Raw genomic sequence first — 17,917 nt, forward strand, 5'->3', positions numbered from 1 at the left:
TTAGCTGTAATAAGACTTACTTGCTGTCGGTAGTAAGATAATAAGAATAAAGAATAATGTATGATTTCAGGAAAAAAAAAATCTATCCATTTGCATCTGTCCACCAAATTCCACTTGTGATATATTTGTTGGGCTGAGCTATTAAGTGCTCTGTGGACTGTGTTTCAACTAGTGTATGATTGACTAGGTATATTAGAGCTTTTTACTTACTGCCAATGCAGAATTTGACCCTAGTTTTACCCTGAGATGTTTTTGCCTTTAAAAATATCCACACTTCATGAGTACTCTCGTGATAAAAAAATTAATTGTTGTTATTTGTGGGGTGTGTCTCTATGTTATACTAAGAGTAACTTACTGAATTGATGTTGAATAGATTTTATTTTCTTATGTTGATTCCAAAGTTCAGCTATGGGAATTGCTGTATCATCTCAAAATTTTAAGTCTACATTTTATGCACTGTGCCAAAGCACCCGTGAGCTCGTTAAGCAAAGACTTTTTCAATTATATCTTGTGTTTATGCATGTATTTATACTTGACAGAAATCCTTTAGAGGTTTGGTTTGCTGTATTAATGCTTACAGTGTATTAGAGCACATAAAATATAGTAGAAATGTCAGTAAAACATGCAGAATAGCAGTTTTCTGTGTTTTATAAGCTCGCTATTTTTCTGTTTACTACATTTCAAATACAGGCGTTTCACAGTGGCAGGGTAAGACCAAGAGACTGTACTTACAGATCTAGTGATGGTAGCTTCCACTGTATTCTAGTAGCTGCTGAACAGTTCCTTGGCCAGACATCCAGCCTCTAGAGGGCACAGCAGTAATCTCCTCTGCCAGACCCTCACCCACACAATCATCTGCACAAAGTTTTAATGCTGGCACCTACAAAGAGAATTCCACTTGTGTTGCATTAAAAAAAAAATCTTTGTGTTCCTCGTTTTCCTGGAGTTTTTCTACAGTAAGTGATGTCCTTTTCTTTATCCTTCTTTAATCTGGGAAATGTTTCTGTATTTGCTTTTATTTTTTTTTCCCTGGTGGTGATTTTTATTAAAGTAGACTCAAATCCATTATGATGCTGACTTGCAGATATTTCTTCACCTGATACAAACATTTCTTTAGGTATACACTGCTCTTTGCTGCAGTAAAGACTACAGAATCCAGTGCAAAGCATTTGAGACTTCCACAGTTAGGTACTAAAATTCCTTATATTCTGTGCAACATAAAAATGGAGGAAGGTCGTGGTCTTTTTTATTTTGTAGGTGACTTTGCTATGCTCAGTTTCCATTTCCTAACCTTTTCTTCAAAAAATAATTAAAATAAGAGTTGTTTGTTTTATGAAGTGTATAGTATCTGCCTTATGGGTGGTACTAGACCAGATTTTGTTGGGGAAGTTTGACAACAACCTGTAAACAGCTTGGAAAATTTAGGTAGCATGTTGCCATATTGAAGCAATCCCATTTCCAAAGTTTTTCATTGCTTTAAAATATCAAAGAGTTTTTTATTAGTCTGAGATTAATGACAGTTTATGAAGATGCAGGGGAAAAATTTCCAAGACAGAGTACAATCTGTGGAAGTGCTATGTCAAACTTTTATGTCTTCATCACCTGTGACCAGCAGACAGTTAACTTACTGGAGAAATAACTGTGACATTTTTTTGTGATTCATCTAATCCACTTTTTCCCAGAGGGCTAAGACAGTCACTAGAGTGTCACTTCAGCCTTGGCACACACCCAGGTTTGCGAACTTGGTTCTTCACTCCACGCTGTGGGGTGGAGCTCTGCAATAAAACTGCCCAACATGCTGAAACCTCAACGAAAAAAGGAGATGTAACACTTGGAGGGTGTAATGGTCGACTCCTTTACAAACCTGATCTCTGCAGGGCTAGGTGTACTCTTAGAAGAAGCTTGCACTGGCATGGAAATAGGTTGGAAATATAGTCAGGGTATCTGTTCAGTCTTAAATAACCAAGCTTTTTGATGACATAGTTGCTTACAGTCAGACACTGGCCCTGCTGTTCTGCCTGAGAGGGAGCATTTTTTTTTCTAACTGCTGATAGAGGATTGGTATCATCCAAGTATATCCCTTACTTTTGTCCTCCAAACCCAAATATCCAATAAATCCTTTCTCTTCCACCCTGTCAAATCTGTGGCTTTTACAGCTTGTTCCAAAAGCCAAAACAGAATCAGGTTGTACTGAAGTTAGTGGGGGGAAGCAAGCAAGTCCTAGAGCTACAAATGTCCCCCTAAGGAACCCAGTGCCAATGGGATGCCTGGTGGAGAGGCTCTGCCCACATCACCTGTGGCATTGTGGTGGCAGGCAGAGCTAACTGAGTCTTGGATGGTTCAGAATAGCAGGAACAAATCAATATGATGTGAATGTATTGTGATAGAGTTTATAGAATTTAAAACAAAAAAAAGAAAGTTTTATTGAGAAAATAATTCAAAGTCAATTTCCATGGGGAATATTAAAGCACCAAGGAAGTCCAATGTAAGCTAAATGATACGTCACTGACTTTGGTTGCTGGAAGTGTATGTCTTTTGCCTGAATTTAGACAAATGTGAATTTTGTCCTTGTGGTGGAACATTGCACCCCTTAAATGTAGGACAGGGGAAAATAACAGCAAAGGATTTTTCTTTCCACTCCTGAACAAATGAAAGCATGGGGAAAGCCATCTTGATTTCAAAATTTGGGCTCCAAATCTCTCTTTAAATCATTTTTAATAGACACTAAGTTATAAATCATGCACGCAATTACATGAGCACAGAAGGAGTGGGGCCTAGCCTCAGCTTCAGCCCCAGATGTTTCTTGACTACAATAATGGCCCAGCCCAGATATTTACAGCTTAATTTCTGGTCATGTGCTCTTGTCCATAAATGATTCCTTTTCCATTTCCAGTTCAACAGCTGGACAGCTTATAGTAGAGCATGATTCAGATTTGAATGATGGCAAATTGTGGCTAGAGACAATTTACCTTTGGAAACTTTCAATTCCATTTCCAATATTTAAAATGTAAGGTAACTCTTGAACAGAGAATGATAGATTGGCCCCCTTTCAAATGTTGTGTTCTTAATTTTTTTTTGTCTATTATTTTATATAAAATCGGGTTTTATTCCTTCCTGATTGTAATTTTGTTGTTGTTGTTGTTTAGCTTTGCTGTGGTTCTGAGCAGAGACTTTTCCCCCCCTCCTTTTAATGCTATGCCATCTAGCATGACTTGCATTGCAAGCCGGTGCATCTAACCTTGCTGCTCTCTCCATTCCTGTCCTGCTTACTGCTCCTCCCAAACAGCCCAATGCTTGAAACTAAACAAATTGAAAATAATGATTGGTAACCATCTGCTGTGCTGAAATTCCACGTACAGCAGTTAACTCCATTTTACAAAACAACTTCAATCTAGTGAATTACAGTGCAGTTCTTGGTGGCAGCAGATAGCAACAAGCAGTTTCGAGTTCCTCCAGACAAAGCGGTTAACGTCGGGAACATTATGCAGAGTCATTTGGTGGTGTTGGGATGGTGGGGGGATACTTGTGCCATCAGACCGTTCAGTGTAATGCATTTGAAACTAGAGAGAGTCTGACCACAGCCTAATTGTTTCATCTGATTAAAAAAGGGGCTGGTCCATAAAACTGTGTTGACAGGTGATCATGCAAATCTGTACCCTTTAGTTTGGTTTTCTGTTTCTGCAGCTGAATGCAATACTGTGAGGAACGTGTTTGGCTTTCAGTCATTTCCATGTGACTTTTGGAGTGCCCAATGAAAACCTCAACCAAAAATTAGGTTGTGTAGCTGGTCAAAGTATATTGGAGAAAAATAATTAATCATAGGTTTTATATTGGAGAAACTTTTATGAACACAGAACTGTAACAAGAAGCACTCTAAAAAGTGGTGGACTGCCAATCAGCAGACATTTAAATAACTACGGACTATGATGTACTATTAAAATAGGCACCATAATTATCTGTGTTTTTAATTCAATTTCAATTATTTGAGTTTAGGTTTTGATTGTGTGTAAAGAAAGTTGCTTAAAATGGGCAGTATATTGAGTTCAAAGGACCCATACAGTTCATAAATTCTCTGGTGTCTACTGGATTTTTCATCAGGGAGACTTCCAATAAAAATGATCTATTTTAGAAATAATATTGTTTAGTAGGTTGAAATGTGGTGTAATAAAATTAGACCTTCAGTCTTCTAAAGTTACTACTTAGATGGCACCCTTGGGATGGTAAAATGGCTGTATAAGCAGATGAATCAGACAGTTTCACTGATGGATACATTTGTCAGTCTCCGTTACAGATATAATATATTCTTATATCTGTAATCCTGACACTGTTACATCCAAATGAAATCAACATGAGGTTGTCATCTTTAAGCAAATATGTTAAGTGTTGTCTTTTGTGCTTTGGATTTGAAAGAAAGGGGCCCAAGGGAGCCAGCATCATGCAAATGGAACAAATCCCATTTCTTCTGAGCTGTGCTGTTTCCCCCTTCATGGCAGCTGGCTGTGTTATCTTTGTGTGTTTCTCTGAGTGCTGACAATTCTTTCAGTGATCTAAGTTAGGGCACATTAGAAAGTGGAAGCAGCTGTCTGTCGTTATACTGAGAGACGTGTTTGCTCTACTGCAAAGATGAAGGACCATGAATCCTTGACACACTCTCTCCCCCCTCCCCCTTTACTTTCCAACATGATCAACATTCAGACGCACAGATTGTCTGCTTGGACAGTTTTTTGTTCTGACTGACAGCATCTGGCATAGACAAATTTAAAAATACATAGCATGCCATGCTTGGAATTGGAACATCCCTTCTTTATTAATCTTCTCATTTAAACCATTCATTTACATTTCAAGAAAGGTTACAGCTTGATGTGGTTGAAACATTTATTTTAAATGAATAACCACCTAATGAAATACCTCGAGTGAGCACCAAACAGTCAGTGTTTATTAAAAATTACAGCTGATTAGTATGGCCTTGGAACTGTAGTGAAGATATAAGACTTCCCCATTGTCTCAATCCATAATAAAGAAAAAAAAAAAAGAAAAAATGTATAAGGGTGATCTTTTTTTTTTTTTAAACCACAGAGCTAAATGAGAGTGGTGTTTTCACTTGCAACCCCCCATCATTTTCAAGAGTACTGTGTTATAAAGCAGTAGCCTTTAAAATGCTGTTTCTCTAATTAAATCTGGTTTTGCTGGAACAATACATTTAAAGGAAATGCCTAAATAGAGCATTGTTTTGTTTTACTCTGCTAACACATTTATGATTTGAGAGCCAAGATGCTTTATGATTTGATGTAATCTGAAACCCTATATATATATATTTTTCTACTGGGAAATATTCACATATTTGTATACAGTACTTTACTAGTAAATAGAACGGAAATGGTGGACCACCCACTAAAATGTTTATGCACGTGCACATGCACATATGCACACGTACATTCTGTGCACTCTCATCTTCATGATCCAGGTTAGCAATGCAGACATGCTTGTCTAGCATTTATGTAAAAATAATATGAAAATTGGCTGTACCACTCAGAATATGGACTTGAGTCCATGAAGGGAGGGGGAAAAACCTCTTCTTGTACTAGGCATTTTAGATGCTTTATTGGATTGCAGCTTTAACTGTTTGCTGTACATTAAAAAAAAAAATCTTCAAGAAGGAGTTGGGGGGGGGGCGAGGAGGAAAACCAGTATTATAATAAAATAGAGGACTGTTCAAGTGCTTGGCAGTAAATATGTAAAACAAGTATACTGGCTTATTTGGAAAGGAAAGAGAAGCTGTAGCAGACAGGCTCAATTAACAATTGTAAGCAGGAGAGGACTTGTATTCCTTCGGTAAATGTAGGAGAGGTCATTTGCTTTAGGATAAAATCTGACAAATTTCAGAAATAGACATAAAGGCTGGAATAAATATGACAAAAGATTTTCAGTTGCACATCAAGCATTTTGTATTTGCAGTGGCCATTTACATTTTTTCTCAGTGAATAGATTTCTTTCTTATTAATGTTTTCCTGAATAATATGTTCTTAAATTAATTGACTGTGAAACAAGCATTTTGGGACAATAGGAATTTTAATACAAGCTTGAAATATAATTTTGCTTTTTAAAAAATTCTTTTAGTAATGCCTAATCTATTTTTCTTTTTCTGAAGGAAGCGCTAAGATGACAAGTTTTCAGCACAGCTTTTACTATGCTAGTTATGTGTAGTCTGAGAAGTGAAATCAAATTTTATTTCAAATGAAATCACAGTTTTTCTCCCACAAACTGTTCCATTTATGTGATAAATTTCTATTATTTATTTATTTATTTAATGACTAGTTATAAAGGCTTGTACAGATATGCATCTGTAAGCAAACTGGGAATAGGTTAGAGAACACAATTCCCTGGTGTAAAAAGCAAGGTTTAGCAGTAATGCTTTTAATCTGGACTTGTAGAGGATTCGGGAGCATCCATAGATCTGCTTCAGTAATTACCATACCCCAAGTGGCACTGGAAGAGACATTTGCCTAAAAACTTGATGTCTTCATTACACTGTTTACATTTTAATTAGAAACATGAAAATTAGTGATTCATATGGACAACTATAGTTTAAGTGGGTTTGCTCACCATCCAATAAATCAGAGGGGAAAAAAAGGAGGGGGGTGGGAGAAAAAAAGGCAACCCTACAACCTGCATCTGCAAGCAGCAAACCCTCTCAAACCTTACAGTTGTAATAAACAGTTTACTAGGAATCATTCATGGGAATAATGTGTTGATATTAGAAGCTGGTTAAAATGTGGTTTTTATCAGAGAGGAAATTTTTATGTAAATTAGACTATTATTTTAAAAGTAATGCTAATTGCACTCGGTGTTACATGTATGTGATCGGGGTGTGTGTAGGATACACACACGTAGTTTCTGTGTGTACATAAATACGTACACTGTAGCTATATTAAGGAGAAGAACTGGTGTAGGAATATTTTGGCAGTGCTGAGCACTACGTATGCCTGCAGAGCAGCCAGTTTAGCCTGTTTCAGTATGTCTCCATAAATACATGTAAACCTTAGTATAGCTGCACACAGAGATGCACACATATAAATACACGTGTGTGCGTGCACAGAGGCAAGTAAGGAGATGTGGATAATTTGCGCCTGAATTTTGCATGTACCTGTCAGCACCAGCGGCCTAAAACCATTCCGTCCAGGAGTGATGGGGAGAAGCAGCGGTGCCTGTCAGTGTCCCTGCCTGAGTCAGCAGCATGTCCACTGCCTGTGCCGGGCGACAGTCACTCATGCAGCCCTGCCCTCCCCGGGGGCCGCCGGCCTCCTCCGCACCAAGGAGAATGACCCCTCTGTCTGGCACGCTCAAGATCCCGAATCGCACTGCATCGGTGTGCGAGTTCAAATCCCTACTCCTGAAGGCAGAGCTGGGATTCCAGCTAATGACTCAGAGATACAGAGGGTCAATGCACTGGTGATCTGGAGTACTGAGCCATTGCACCAGCTTAGTTGTACTTTTTTTTTTTCCCCCCCTCCTTCCATAACTTACTGTCTTACTCTCCACATTTCCGCCCCCATTCCCTTACGATAAAAGTGATGATACGCAGAATTGTGCTTCTTCTTTTAAGAATTCTTAATGGCTTGTGTTTCTTCAGATTTCAGTTTGATCCACTCAATTAAAAAAAAAATAAATGTTTTGTTTAGGGGGATATGGGAGCATTGCTTTCTACACTATTAACTTTGTGTCACGTTAGTTCCATATAGGCTGTTTTGGACATTATGCAAATAATACATGGATAGTCAATTTTTTTTTAATGGGAAAGCAAGCCTCAGTAGCAATAAGTAAAAACTTGATGGTTTAATATTAATGTTTTTTTTTTCTTCAACCAAAAATAAGGACATTTCCTTCTCCGTTGCTTTTTTATTGGATTTCTTTTTGTTGGAATCCTTAAAATTTTTAAGATAATCTTTTATTTGTCACTGCATTCTGTTATATTCTTTAGAGCTATATATAAATTTACATGTATATGCTTATATTTTTTCCTGTGTACCTCAGATTTTTAGACAGGGCATGGTATACCTCAGAATAAGCATTTTATAAAGATATTTTGCATTTACCAGTATGAATCACATTTTTGTTCCTTCATTGTTCAAATGGTGTTTTTGAGCCACAGAATAAGTAAACCCAGGTATGCCTTGTGGCTATTTTAATGCTTTATGTAAGCGTTTCACCTGCCAAAAATACACAGTAGTGTCTCTTGTTTTTGCATTTGTTTTACTGTTAAAATAATGTTTCAGTTTATCTCAGACAGTTTCATTTTATGTAAAGATTTGTTTTCCTATTTCTTAATTTTTTTTCTAATGGTTTTAGCATTGTCTCTAATTCATGGTAATTTGGAAGCACTGCAATGAAGTAACTTGGGTGCACACTTTGTAGTGTGATTGACTTACTGACAGTGCTATGTCTTCATTTGTTCTGGTTTTCCTTTTCTTTTTTTTTTTTTCTTTTTAAACACATCTCTTTGGGTCTAGGCATGTTATAAATGTGACTGAACAGAATTGTTAACATCTGCAGAGACAGAAACATGCTGCCTGCTTGTACGTACTGCAAAATTCTAATAGTTTTGTGCTATCTGTTAAATTCAGCGTGCTTTTTGCATTGTGGCACGGAACAGTTGTGCTGTGAGGGAAGCTGGCTGCCTGCCAGCCATCGACTATGAAATCCCGGGTACCTGAGAGCTTATCAGTTCTTTTGATTTGTAAAAGAAAAAGTGATGAAAATGTTGGTAAACTGCCATGAAGGTTTAAGGCTGCTGGAATAAGGAGCCGTGTAATCAGATTGGAAAATGGAGCTTGAGATTCTCTGCATGTGAAGCAGTCGCCTGTGGACCTACCGAGATGCTGTGCAAGTGCCTGAGCTGACCACTTTGTTAGCAAATCAGCTTGTTTGCTGCAGCAGCAGGGTAGAATAGGCTCGTCCTTGTGATGGTATGTAACACAGGTAATATCTCTTGCTTTGCACAATGTAATCAGCTTGCAATTAGCTCACTCTACATTAACCTTCTTGATATTTTTCCCTTTCGTAAGACTGTGCACTTTAAACAATTAACTATAGAAAGTAATCCTTCAAGCAAATCAAAGCAATCCTTTAATTTTATCACCCTGCTGAAAAAGTATCAGGTGGTCAACTGGTCTTCATCAGCTGCTGGAAATTCTCAGGCTCACTGTAGCGTGGAGAGGTTCTTTAACCCATTCACATTTAGAAAAATGTCAAGATTTTATATTTCTCATATAATATAATGCTGCATTGTGAAACTGCAATTGGAATTGTTTTAATGAAAAACCTTGGGAGAGCCCTTTCATATACAGACAGCTTTTATGCTTCTGTTTGTTTAGGTATTTCCATACACTACCTCTCAGAAAGCTTTGATGACACAGCCACTTGTACTGATAATTCCACTGCTTCACCTCCAGTGAACTTGATTCACTAAGGTTGAAGAGAACAAGGCTATCGTTGCTGATCTTCTGTGCTGCTTTTTAATCCTCTGAAATAAAAGCCAGATAATGGTAAAATTTGTGTGGTAGGCAAACTTCCTTTTTGGTAGGAGAATGAAGGTTTTAATGCCATTTGTGGAAAATTGAAGTTTCTAGCTAAGAAAAATAAAACTTAAATTAAGAGAGCAGAACATTACATGCCTTGTTGCTATTTGAATGGCTTACCCAGCCAAAAGTTCCTTTGTCTCTTTGATAGTTTTGAGTTTTATTACAGGCTAGAATTTTCCAGAGTCATCCTGTAAAATATGTGGTTATTGATACCCTTGTAATATTGTATAATAGCAATATGCCTGCTATATCATGTAAAAGTTTGCTTCTATTTAAATAATTGTTTGACATGCCTTGCTTATTTCTAAACTTAAATCACTCAACAGTTATGCTCATGTGAATAAGAGCAGTGAAATTACTGATGAACACGTTACAAATAATAGTGGTGTGAATGAGCCTTATTCATATTACATTCATTATATGAAAATAAATATTGTTGGAAATTTAAGGCTGTAATAAATAATGATCTGAAACTTCTGTCCAGATATTTTGTTTAGAAGATGTTGGAAATGGTCAGCAGCTGCTTTGCCACCCTCTACAAAAAGTCATTTAATTGAATTCTAGTAGATCAGAGCAATAAACTGAATTTATAATATGTGATCTGCTTTTACCAATGATTTCTGTGAAAGCAGTATTGACTGGCTGTGTTAGAGTCATCTTTTATCTCTCTTTGTAGAATGTGAGCATGTTTTGAAAGTACAAAGCTAGATCCTACTAATCATATTGCATTTATCATATTTAATGTTGGCTTTGGCTCAGTTCTAATATGTATAAAAATTCTGGAATTTATGTGCACATCTGTTTTTGTGTGTCCCGTTTAAAAAAAAAAAATAACCTGCATACATCATATGCTGCAAAAGATCTACTTTATATTCTTTTAGAGGACAAACTCCATTAGATATGCACTTACTGTACATTGGATTGTAAATCTTACAATTTAATGGTAATTCAGTGAGCAGTTATTGCTTCTGTGGCCTTTTTTCTTTCTTTTTTGTCCCATCTCACTTGTGAAATAGGGTTACCCTTTACAAGTGTCACATCCATAGATTCATCTTTTGTACTCTATAGTTGTTCCTAGTGCATCATTCTAAGTGAAAAGAAAAATAGGAAGCCAAAGCTACAGGAGGGGCATTGGGGGAGGGAGGTCTATACATAGAAATACAGCATATAGCAGCAGAAAGACCAAGGCAGTTTAGCATCAATCTAACAGATTAAAATTTTGCTGTAAAGGTACATTTTCTTTAACCTCATTCTCATTCGTTTTCCCCTACCACTGTAGTTGGCGTTTGAATTCCCAGGAAGCAGAAATGGTGTCTTAATGATACGAGCCTTTTTGCCTCGCTTACACTGCTAATACTCTTATCCCTTTTCTGATATGAAATACTTTTTGCAGAAACAATATACACATTTGTAAAGAAATTATAAAAGGATTCTCCTTTTGAAGATAATGAGTTCTCTTCAGGAACTGCAGGTTACGTGAAACACAAATGAGCTCTAAGTGGAGGGATTTAAAGTCCTGCTACAGCATTTAATTTCTTGAGGAAAGGAGTTCAGTTCAAGGTTAGCCTGTTATTGTGGCACTGGCAACTACTTCTCTCATTCCTGTTCTTCTGCCAGCACTACTGCACAAAAGGCAGTCATTTTTGTTTAATACGTAGGGAGGTATTAATCACTGCAGTATTTTGTCGCAAAAATTTGTCTTATCAAATTCATTGTTTCACCACTCATGACAATAATAGGTGTTTAATTACTCAATAAGAGCAGTTTATAGATTCCATTTTTCCTGTTTGCTGGACAAATGGTATTGATTTTATACTTTGATGCAACATGAAACTGTATTAAACACAATTAGAATTGTAAAGCTGGTAATGTGTATCAGTTATGGTAACTGAGCTCCTTGCTGAAAAACTGCATCTTCCAAATTTTTACTATGTTTAAATTCCCAGGAGGAAAAAAGATCTTTAAGGATATTCCTTTTATTGCATGAGCTCTTGATGTCTTTTCTTCTTGTTTTTCACTGGCATTTATGCTTGCTACAATCTTTACATATTCAAGACAAATGGTTTATGTAATATTTTTTCAGTTAATAGTACCTTTATAGTGGTAATAAGTTGTACAGATTCCAACCTACTCAACAATTTTACCATTGTCTCATCCTACCTTCATGCCATACTTATTAACAAGATACCTTTTGTGAAAAATGAAAATGACGTACTCCAAGCTTGAGTTTGGACAGTAAAAATTTATGAGGCTGGGAAGACAGAAGACTTGCTATTTTTCCTAGAACTCTCAGTTTTCTTGAGAAGGTGGCTATTAAGCCACATATGGGGTTTTCCTTTACTTTCTTTTATTTTTAGTGTTATACTGTCATTCATGACATTTTTTTGATATATCAATACCTGCTTAGGCTTGAGTATTTTCTTTGGGTAGAATTTTAGTGGATTTACAGAAGGTGCATTTGCCAGAATGATTGTTTATTGCTTCCTTTGTGGTCAGTCCCTTTTTATTTACAATTCTTTTCTAATACCGGTGCTTGTGTAACAATTTTCAGTTGGAAGTGTTTAATGTTTTCATTATTTTGTTTGCTTTTGTTTCCAAAGAGTCAAAATTAAACAGCAGGAATTGAAGGTGAGCATACTCAAGTACCTATGTCTGAATTAAGAAAAGAAGAATGATTCCTGTCAATGTGCATTCCATTTTACAAGCTTGCTTAAGTAACCAAATCTTATGATTTTTGTTGTTCATTGGCTTCAAGCTTCTACATAAATAATTTGTATATAACATCCTTAGTGTACAATTCCTAGTTTTTCTTCTTCTTTAATTTTATTTCTAGGTTCTGCTTGTAGCCCATATTTTACCTCATTTAGCTCAGGTTGAATATTTCTTAAAAATACAGAAAGAATTTGTGAAAAATGTGGCATGACTGAAGAATATTTTTTGAAGAAAGCATGTTATGGATAGTAATACCTGTGCTAAATTTTTCCTGCATCTAAGCACTTTCAAATTACACGTTAAGTAGAGAAAGAAAATGCACTTATTCGAAATACTCATTGAGTTGCATATGATGGTGTTGTGTGTGCCTGTTGGGGAGCATGGTTAGTATCAAGAAACATCCATTGTTTAATCACCAGTTTTTAAAGGAAGGCATATTTTTGTTCCCTTCTTTGGGGTCTGTTCATATCGCAGTTTCACAAAATGTCTGTTAGCATACGTATATTCATGATTATGTTACAATCATTTCACATCTTTTATGGAATATTCCCCGAACTCTGAAAAGCTCCAATTCTTATTTAAGCTTACTTAAGAGCTTCAGTGGGACTACTCATGCTTAAACTTAGGGATATGCTTAAGTGCTTTGCTGAGTCAAAACTTTACACTGAGTGGACCTTCTTGTTTCTCCTTTCAGACAAGTGATTTATTTCATATGTGTTCTGAATAACTTGGATAGCAATGGCTCATTCCATTGTTTGTGTTTTAGGCAGTGAGTTAGGTGTTCTTCGCTTCATGAAAATCAATACAAATTTCAATTACACAAACAGCAGGTGAGACATTAAAATTAAAAGGATGTAGGATGCACATTTTAATCTGTGGTGATGTCTCAGCTATCCAGATGTTATGGGAAAATTGAATAAATCTAAGTGGGATTCTGAATAATTGAATATATTGTTCTTATTTATTTGGATTACTGTAGCACTTAGAGGTCTCAACCAAGATGGTGACCTTGTTGTGCTGGTATTGTAAAAACATGTAGTGAGAGACTGTTCTGCGTCAGAGGGGTTACATTCTAAATAGCTGAGACGCACAAAGGTTAATAGGGACACAAAGAGGCGCTGAAATGTGAAGAGACTTGCCCAAGGTCATATAGCAGGTCAGTAGCAGAGCCGTGAGTTAAGCCTACATCTCTGGACTCCTATGCACTAGATTGCTTCTCCAATGATTAAACTATCTGCCTTTAATAGCTATTGAGGGAAGTAATTGTCTTTGATTTAGCAGGGAATTTTGGACAGTGATATTTGTCTGCATTTCTTCCTGGTTTTTGCATGTCATAGAAAATCTAGAGATATAAATCAATAATACGGCAAAGAACGTTAAAAGCATGATCTATATTTTGCCTCACTTACTGCAAATTTTGCAGATACTTCTGGAGAGGTGGTTGCTGTTACATAGAGTGCTAGCTACAGCTGCTGGTGTTTGTTGCTGACTTACATACCTGTTTTATCTTTATGTAAAATCAAATGTACGGCTAGCCACTTTGATTGGCTCTCAGGGAATAAAGTTTTAATTACTTTGGCCAAGCTGTCCTGAAGCCTGTATCCTCCTTATGACAGTTCACTTCAGAAGCTACACTGCTTCATTTCAGTAACTTTATTACCATTTGGCTCAGAGATTGCTATTTCGCCTTGGCCAGAGATTTCATCAGTTGCCCGGTTCACCTTTGTCCACACTATACTTGTGAAATGACCTGCTCCTTTAGTGCTTGTCAATAGTAAATTGCTGCATCCTTAGTGTCTAGGCTGAAGCACAGTAAAGAACACAACTCTTTATTAAATTAGTGGATTTTACACTAATTTTTTTTGGATTGAACCTGATTGTGAAAAAGTCTTAATTACCATTTAATACCAAGTAATTAAAGCACTGGCCAGAGTCACCTATGTAAAGTGCATCAGTTTGAACTGCCACCTGATTAATAGGCTTGGTCATATAAAAAGTTCAGCACAAAAGCATGCTCTGCCAGGGTCACTGCTTTAACAGCTGTAGAAAGTGCAGTTTTTGCTGTAATTTGGGTCTAACAGTTGGATCAAAATAATAATTTGTGAGATGTTCGTGGTTGGCTTCTCCATTGTGACGTCAGGTGAATTATTTGAATTTGACATCAGTTAAATTGGTTTTGTAGGATATATTTATGAGCAAACTGGTTTGACTCAGATCTTTCCTTAATTTCATTTTCATTGTTCAAAATGAACAATCAAGTAGAGTTTTTTTCCAGACTTGTCTTCCAGATCAGAGTTAAGTTCAGGGAAGGTAGTAATGTGCATCAGTACTGTGTCTATATTTTCGTCTGTTTGCATACAATCATTGATTTATTGTAGCTCAGGTGCTGTCTGCACTTTGGCTTGTGTTTGCCTGGGAGTGTGTGTTTGGGAGTGTGTCCACAGAGTAATACCAAATAGCTGGCTTAATAGCTGTATTTTTATATCCCTGTACATACATCTATATCTATATATATATACCTCCCAGTATTGTATTCTGTTATAAAAGCTTTTCCTGTGCCATGCTTAGCCCCAGAGGCTCTGGTCTGCAAGATCATTCGAAAATTGTGCTGTGTTCACATTTAGCATGATGGTGTTTTGTTTTGTTTTTTAAACTCTTAACAGTTTATTGATGGGGCCTGAACAAACTGCTGCACCTTCAGAGGACTCAATTAGCTTTTGCCAGGCTCAGTGTGTGTGCAGCAGGCAGCCCATGCATTAGCAATTGCAGGATGGGAGCTATAATGATTTTCACCTACTGACGGCTCTGTGAGCATTAATTTTGACAACACCCTACAAAGTAGGTAAGTGTGGTTATCCCCACTTTATTACTGAGCCCACCAGAGGAAGGATTAAAGCCTCGATCACACTGATAAGTGTGCATGTGTTTAGCTCTAAAACAGTAGGCAGACCTATGTGTTTAACTGGAAGAGCCTTTTTCAGCAAAGTTAAGGAAATGTTTTGAGCTAATTTTCTAAGAGAGCAGAAGATTTCCATGTCAAAGCTATGCTTTGCATCTGGGATGCTTGATTGTAGCTTGTTCATACTTCAGCACACCACCTTCAAATAAACTTCCATTTCTTCTTTTTATTAAGTACTACAATGATTACTTAAGATACAATAGCAAAATTCTTAGCTCTCATATTTCCAGTGAAGGTTGCTGGCAGTCATATGTATTTTTGCTGTGAATTCACTTCAGTTTTGATATTAGCGTGGATCAGTTGTTTTACTTTTTTGTTACTGTTTCTGAATGCAAATCTTGTATTGAACTATGTTCTATATAGTTACAACTCACAAGGTCCTTAGCTGAGATTCAGGTGTCTGTCTTGGGTGCCCCACTTCTCTGTAAGAGCATGTGTGAAGAGAATACAGTTAAATCCAACAAGGGTGGTGCCAGAAGAAACAGTTCTCTTGGCTTTTTTTGGTTTGAGTGGTTTTTTTTGAGGTTTTTTTTTTGTGTGTGTGTGTGTGGGGGGGTTTTTTTCTTGTTTGTTTTTTAGTGGGTTTGTTTTGGGTTTTTTTTGCAATCTTCTTTTGAAACCATGGCTGTGGCAGCTCACCCAGCTGGCCATGAAAGGGCCCAATGTGCTCTTCCTCCTGCCTGGCTGGAGGTGAATCTCCCACTGCTCTAGGCAAGCCAAAACGTCCTTGGGGGCAGCTCATGGGTTCCCTCGCAGCCTCGTGCTCCAGTACTCTCTTGGGCACAGGGATACATTCAAGTTTTGCAGGGAGCTGGGATTGATTTAATTCCATCCTCTGTCCTGAGCTGCAGGAATTGGTTTGTGTCCAGCTCTACAAATGGAGCACTGCATGGGCAGCTCAGGACCATATTGCACGTGGTGCCGTATGGGGCTGGCACAGTTGCTGCTGAGCTCCTGTTCCTTTCTCTCCGGATGCTTATAAAGCTCTCCTTTAATTTGTCAGTTGTGGAGAGCACATTTTAAATAATAAGCAGGAAATCCAACTTCCTTTCTTTTTTTTTTTTTTATTTTTTTTAGAGTTTGTTCATGATCTGTTGCTGTTAAGGATAAATGCCCCTGCCAAATGGGAATAAAAACACTGATGTATGTTTAGGGGCTCAAAGCAGTTGCAGGTTGTTTTGTTAACCATATGTCTTTCAGTTTTACTCTTGAAACAGGACCGGCACAGCAATAAATTGAAACTTCAACATTCACAGTATTTCTGGTTCTGATGAATAGACACAGCAAGCCTAGCTATTTTTTAATATTCCTACTATGATATAAGTTTAGCTGAATGATTCTGGAGAGATGAACGATATTGGCATACTGAGCAAGAAAAAGGGAACTGTGTGATGCTAAATAAGTGATTCACTGATTAAACTATAGAAATTATGCCTCAGGCATTGCTGTAGTTGGACTTTCCTATAAAACTGTGTTCTTTTCATAATATAGCTGATACACACAAAGCAATATAAAAATGTCAGTCATTCAAATTCAGGCATCTGTACACACATTTCTAAAAGTCTTGCCCTATTTTTCAGATGCTGGAACAGAGGCTGAGGAAAGTTGCTGGAGTAGTATTGTGATCTAGCAGACAGTGACTCTTGTGGTAGACAGATGAGATTACAAGGTGATCTTGTAAAAGGGTTAAATCTTGAGAAAGTACTGGGGAAAAATTGAAAGGATTTGTTAGTGTATTTGAAATTGTTTTCTGTTCAGACAGTAGAAGATTGATGACATAGCAGCAACTTTCTTTTTCACACTGAATCTAGACCTCTCAAGCATGTTCATATTCTCTGGTAGAATCTGTTGGAAATCTGTCCACAAAACTCCAGATCATTACAGCTGAAAAACTTAGACTGGAAAAATGAGTGTCATGATAAGAAGAACCCATTGTTTTCCAAGTCTCTTGTTCCAAGACTTAGTTTGACAAGTTCAAAACAGCCCTCATGTGAATACATGACAAGAATCTGAAATATTTGAGCTCAGGTCCTCTGTCTTTAACTATGCTGGTTCTTTACTCTCAGATTTTTTAAAAACTAGCCACTGGTTTCAAAAATCATTCATGGTGAGCACTTTGGTAGGAATATATGTGTGAAAATGCTCTGTACAGAGTCTCCCAGCTGCATGCAAACAGTGTGAAATGAGCAGCAGAAGTGTGGGGTTTGTTTTTTTATATTCTGGAAAACTCTCCCATGGACAGACCAACTACATGACATTTCAGCCTGCTCTGAGAAGGTGAAGGTTGGTAACTGGGAGAAAAAAAAAATGATAAAGGTTGACATCCAGTCTAAATAAATATTTGAGAGCTCTTTAACAATTGCATCCTGTCAAATTTTTCAATGTAGAAAACTATTCTATGCAAAGTAAGGTGCTGAATGCTGATGTATTTCCATTGAGTGACATAAGTCCATCTCAGTTCTGGTACCTGCTTGACACAGTATAATAAAAGAAGAAGAAAGAGTTGGCTGAACAAAACATGGAATTGTTTGGTTCTCTTAAGAAATGTCACCATTTATCTAAGTAAAACTATTAAGCCATAACCTGCATCTTTTCATTCACCTTGGTGTATGTCAAGGATAAAAGTTCAAACCAGTCCTTTTCATGTATATAATAATGGAGTGCAGTT

The 17,917-nt window shown here is 37.0% G+C and overlaps 1 protein-coding gene across 11 annotated transcripts in view; it reads left to right on the plus strand.

The window, feature by feature from the left end:
* Positions 1–17,917, plus strand: part of FIGN (fidgetin, microtubule severing factor) — a 102,321-nt gene that overhangs the window by 13,494 nt on the left and 70,910 nt on the right. For 2 of the 11 annotated variants that reach the window (XR_010369323.1, XR_010369324.1), the window contains one exon: positions 8,622–10,051. The exons of the other annotated variants lie outside the window; for them this stretch is intronic. The gene's annotated coding sequence lies outside the window, so the exon portion shown is untranslated. Of the gene's footprint in view, positions 1–8,621; positions 10,052–17,917 lie in introns of those variants that run through there. 11 annotated transcript variants of the gene reach the window in all.

This window comes from Passer domesticus, chromosome 10, assembly GCF_036417665.1.
Source record: "Passer domesticus isolate bPasDom1 chromosome 10, bPasDom1.hap1, whole genome shotgun sequence".
Taxonomy (NCBI): domain Eukaryota; kingdom Metazoa; phylum Chordata; class Aves; order Passeriformes; family Passeridae; genus Passer; species Passer domesticus.